The sequence below is a fragment of the Miscanthus floridulus genome, unplaced genomic scaffold (assembly GCF_019320115.1).
Source record: "Miscanthus floridulus cultivar M001 unplaced genomic scaffold, ASM1932011v1 fs_377_2_3, whole genome shotgun sequence".
NCBI lineage: Eukaryota > Viridiplantae > Streptophyta > Magnoliopsida > Poales > Poaceae > Miscanthus > Miscanthus floridulus.
Window position 1 is genome coordinate 34,419 of NW_027096678.1, and position 5,377 is coordinate 39,795.

The 5,377-nt window shown below is 50.0% G+C and overlaps 1 long non-coding RNA gene across 1 annotated transcript; it reads left to right on the top strand.

Annotated features, from left to right (window-relative positions):
- LOC136531599 (uncharacterized) lies at positions 1-1,697 on the top strand. Its single transcript, XR_010778063.1, has 3 exons — positions 1-385; positions 924-1,053; positions 1,489-1,697. It is a non-coding gene; the product is annotated as an uncharacterized lncRNA (long non-coding RNA).
- Positions 1,698-5,377: the final 3,680 nt, after the last annotated feature.

The window sequence follows — 5,377 nt, forward strand, 5'->3', positions numbered from 1 at the left end:
CCGGCGCTCCTGCCTGGCCCCGGCGCCCCAGCTTCGCCGGCCGCGGCGGCCACGCGGCCCCACCTCGCTGGCCGTCCCCGACGAGGCCGGCTGCCCGTTGTCTGGCCGCCGGGCTCCTCCCGCCGCCGGCCAGCAGTAGAGGAGGTAGGTGGAAGAAGGGAGGAGGAAGGAAGAAGAAGAAAAAAAGGGGAGGAGGAAGAGGAAAAAAGAGAAGGGGAGGAGGAAGAAGAGGAAGAAAGAGAAGGGGGAGGAGGAAGAAGAGGAAGGTGTCGACCCGACCGCCCGTCGATCCCCGCGCCGTTCGGACCGGCCGTTGATCCTCGCGCTGCTGCGGTCATCCCCGCCGTCGTCGCCGGCCCTCGCTCTTGCCGTTCTTGCCGCCAAGGTAAGCCCTACCCTTATAGTGTTAGTAGTAGTAGTAGTTAGTAGTGTTAGTAGTAGTTAGTTGTAGTGTTAGTAGTAGTAGTTAGTAGTTTTAGTTGTAGTGTTAGTTGTAGTAGTTAGTAGTGTTAGTTGTAGGGTTAGTAAATAGTAGTAGTTAGTAAGTAGTAGTGGTTAGTAGTAGTAGTTGTTAATAGTTAAGTAGTTCTTACTATTAGCATTGTTAGTAGTTAAGTAGTTGTTAGTAGTAGTGTTAGTAGTAGTTGTAGGGTTAGTAGTAATTGTTGTTGTACTACTTCAATACTTTTATGTGTATGGAAAGAGAACTAAAGTACATGGCTCCTCTTGATATATTGGTGGTTGTTGGCCTTTGTGTCCATGTTTGGTATATATGTGGTTGTTGGCCTTCGTGCCATGTTTGGTATATATGTGGTTGGTGGCCTTCGTGTCATGTTTTTTGCAGGTTTTGGGAACCTCCCCGTGCAGGGGAGGTGCTGCCGAAATTTTGAGTCGACACTAACCATTTTTGCCCTTTTTTGCAGGAGGACCTGTGGGAGGGACTCGGCGACCCCGATCGTCTTCGTCGGCGCTGTGGGTCTTCCTGCACCGCGTCGACTCGCCACTGCACCGACTCTCCACCGCCCCGCTACCCGGACCTCGCCGCCACCCTAGGTATAACCCCTCTATCCGTATGTGGTTTTTGGTCGCGTAACCTAGTTAGGTGTCTCCCGTTCGAAAGAGATACGGTCGGAGATATGCGGACCTTTGCATATCTGCGACCGTATCTATTTCGGATTGTCCACGCTTTTTGGACAGCCCGCGAATGCGTAGTTGAGGTTAGTTTTCATGCTCCGCTCCGGTTCGAGACGGTGTTTCGGCATCACCTCTCCGTTGTTCTCCGGATACACACTCTCCCTTGTAGGACGTGTATCAGGAGAACGGCGGGGAGGTGCTGCCGAAATTCCGTCTCGGAAAGGAGCGGAGCATGGAAACTAACCTCATCTATGCATCCGCGGGTGGGATTAGGACCTATCCTCACCTATTAGAGAGTAGGGACACCGCGTAGATGCAATTGATGGTCACCTGTGGTGATGTTATATATGCTAGAGGATGGAGGATCGTCAGTGGATGTACACGGGCCGGACAAGTCAGGGTGATGCCAGCTATGAATGGATGCAGAAGACCGATCGTTTCTTGAATCGTGCATTTGGCAAGGCCGCAAAATTCCCAAAAATGGCTTTGTGTCCCTGCAACAAGTGTGGTAACAGGAGAATGCTAGACAAGGAACTCATGGGTACACATCTGCACAAGAATGGGTTTATGCCGAACTACACCCGGTGGGTCCACCATGGTGAAGCCGATCGTATGAGAATTGTCAGAGAACTACACCCGGTGGGTCCACAGGTAACTAACTTTAGATTTAATCACAGCTACTTCATATAACCTGTTGAAAATTGTCAGAGAAACTAATAATGTTTGTTAATGACTTGTGCAGGCACTGGGAGGTTGTGTCGCCTGGTGACTCACGCAACCCCAACCACATCTTGGGGCTTCTGTGCAGGCACTATTACCCCGGCATTGTCACATACAAGGGGACTGTGGGGCCGGCCAAATCGTGGGACCACTACAAATCTGCCCCCGACGCAGATTATGAAGACAAGCAGGAGCGGGTCAGGAGAGAGTTCTGGGTAAGTCTCGTTCGCACAAATTTGATCAATACATCGCATTCATTTGGCACTTTTTGACATAATGAATTGATACATTGTGTCTGTCTGCAGACTTTTTTCAGGTGTGAAGAGGGACAGGAGGAGAGGGCGGAGAAGAACTTGGTGAAAAGTGCCAGGAAACGCATCAGCGACATGCACTACGAGGAGCGCCTCACTTGCATCATCAAGTACTACGCCACGCGACGTGGTCAGAAAGTCAGCAAGACACAGGCAAGACAGATGCCTCTGACCCGGGAACAGTACATTGAGGTAAATGAAGAAGAATAATACTAATTCGTTTTGAGATTAAGTAGCTTTCATTTGGTCGTCTTACATCTCAAATTCTTTATGACATGTAGATGATTCCATGGTGGTGCGAGTCCTTTGCCGACTGCTGGGAGATGATCGTGGACAGGTGGTTCACAGAGGGTTATATCCAGGAACACGAAGCCCACCGGGAGCGGGCTTTGCAGGCGACAGGCCCCACACACCACCAAGGCAGCCGCAGCCTCGGCGCGTACAAGCAAGCTTGGGTACGTGAATTCATTTTTAGTATTCTGACGCTCCATTCTGCATGTTACTTCTAATCATCTTGTTGTCTTTCTCGCAGTCGGCGTCGCATGGTGGCCAGCCTTTGTCCACGTTCATGGCGTATGGACTGGCCCGCAAGGGAAAGGCGACTTCCGCTGTCACCTTCAGCCCGGATGACCCACCCGAGTCGTACAGCAACCCGAGCGCCCACACCCGCATCAGCTCCTACGCGTCGGACGCAAGGTCGGTCCAGGGGCCAGACTGGGATCCGAGCACCGACGACATTGATGGCATGACTGTCATGAGGATCGGACAGGGCAAGAAGCATGGGCGGTACTGGCTTGGCGATGGCACCCTCGAGTCCGGCTCTGTTCCCTCCCTCTCCCAGATCCGAGCAAGTACCCCGAGCGGAGGCCCGGCCATACGCCAACGGCCGTCCCCTTCACAGCAGCGGGTCGACGCACTCCAGGTTAGTCCAGTTTAACTCTTCGTACATTGATCTTTACATAACTTAGTTACCTTTACATTACTAAAACATTCGATTGAAATGTTGCAGGCCGATAACGAAAGGATGGCTCAGGAGCTGCGGGACCTGGCGGCGAGGACCGAGGTGGCCGAGCGGGAAAGACAAGCCGAGCGGGCCGAGCGGGAGAGACAGGCCAAGCAGCTGGCGGAGATTACGATGTTCCTACAGAACTTTGGGCAAGTGAACGGTGTACCTATGCCGATGTTCGCTCCAGCGCCGCCGCCAGTTGTAGCTAGTCCAGTGAGTATGAATCCATATTGCTTCGACTAGTGCTTTCATTAGATGACCCACTCTAAGCGCCTGAATATCTTGTCCTTTATGCAGCCTCCGTCGGCGGGTTCGAATGACCCATCTCAGGCGCAAGCAGGCGGTGCCGAGTTTCCTTCACCAGGCACTCAGTTTCCTCCCCACCTTTAGTTTGTATCTCTTTTTCACCGCTTGATGGACATGTGATGCACTGTGATCCACTATCGACTTGTTTCGATGGTAATTGGACCTATTATGTTTGTGATGTCGTGTATGTGAGGTATTGTATTCGCGATGTGATATATATGTGTGGTATTGAGTTTGTGATGAGATGGATGTGATATATATATGCTATATTGTCTTTGTGATGCTTCAGATGTGATATATATCTTTTATATGCTGTGTTTGTGATTATAGAATCAAAAAACAAAATAAAAAAAATTAATTTTTGAGGCTTTGCCGGGTGCCCTGGCCCTGGCACTCGGCAAAGCTGGGAATTCTCTGAAAGGAATTCCCAGCTTTGCCGAGTGCCAGGGCCAGGGCACCCGGCAAAGTTTTTTCAAAAAAAAAAAAATTCTTTGCCGGGTGCCCCATGATCTGGCACCCGGCAAAGAAATTACGAAAAAAAGAAAAAAATCTTTGCCGGGTGCCCACGCGGTGCGACACCCGGCAAAGAAATTATTAAAAAAAAATAAAAAATGGTTTGCCGGGTGCCTCCCGGCACGGCACCCGGCAAAGAAAATTTGAAAAAAAAATTAAAAAAATCTTTGCCGGGTGCCTCTGACATGGCACCCGGCAAAGCAAGGGATGACGGAGCCGGCGCCGTAACGACCACTTTTCTTTGCCGGTGCCGGGTTTGCACTCGGTAAAGTCTTTGCCGAGTGCCCGATAAAAAGCACCCGGCAAAGAAATCTTTGCCGACTAATTTTTTGCCGGAGGCTCTTTGCCGAGTGCTGCACCTGGCAAAGGCTTTGCCGAGTGCAAAGTAGCCTTTGCCGGGTGCATTCGGCACCCGGCAAAGCGCCTGAATCCAGTAGTGATAGGAGCCGAGAGAACACCACCGACCACATAAAACATATGGTAGCTTAAATTTTTGTAGTTATTATTAATTGAACGATTTGGCCTCGTTACATACAGAAGCTAAGCCAACACCAGCATCAGTTGTGGATGCGATAGTGGCCATGAACAGCCTTCAAGGTCGGGAAGTGGCGGTGGCAGACTGGGCACCGGTAAGGCCTGTCCCGAATAGGGTCGTTAATCATGTGCAGTACTGGGCCGTCATCGTTGGCATCGTGCACCGCCTTGGGGTCCCATGGGCGGCGGCTTGGATCATCACCGGTGCACCCTGCCCCGCCGGCGAGTAATTGGCCATAGGCCATGGAGAGGAGGAACACCTTCATTCCGTTCATAGCTAGGGCAAAATGAGAGATGGAGAGAGTGGGCAGTTGGGAAGGTGTAGTGCAGGTTATGAGAAGCATTGAGTATGGGTAAATGGGCTTATATAGCTAGGCTTTGTGTGCTTCAGGGTCAGAGCTTGCTAATAGCCTAAAAAAAGTCCAAAGATCAGGCTAAAACCCGTACCTAGTGGCCATATTGTGTTTTGTTTTGAATGGCAACAAGTCATAAGATATGTTGTAGTATATGATATCTCGTACCTACTAGATACCTTAGTTCTTGAGATCAGTATATCCCTAACATCTAGCTTGTTGCTGTTTGGACTTCAACGCCATAGCAGAAATATATCTCTATGTTCCAAGACTAAAAACTCCTACTACACATCTTCTCACATTAAATTAAAAGCTGCTGGAAACTCTGGTTTCTGTAGAAACAGTGGGCTTAGTTTGGATTGACTCCTCTTTGTTGGCAAACACCACTTTCTTTGGAAAGGTAAATTTTCACATGCATGCATAAGGAAGTAACTAATCCAGACTTGAGAAATACACCATCCTAGAATATACGTTTATACTTTCTCAGATAGATTAAGGAG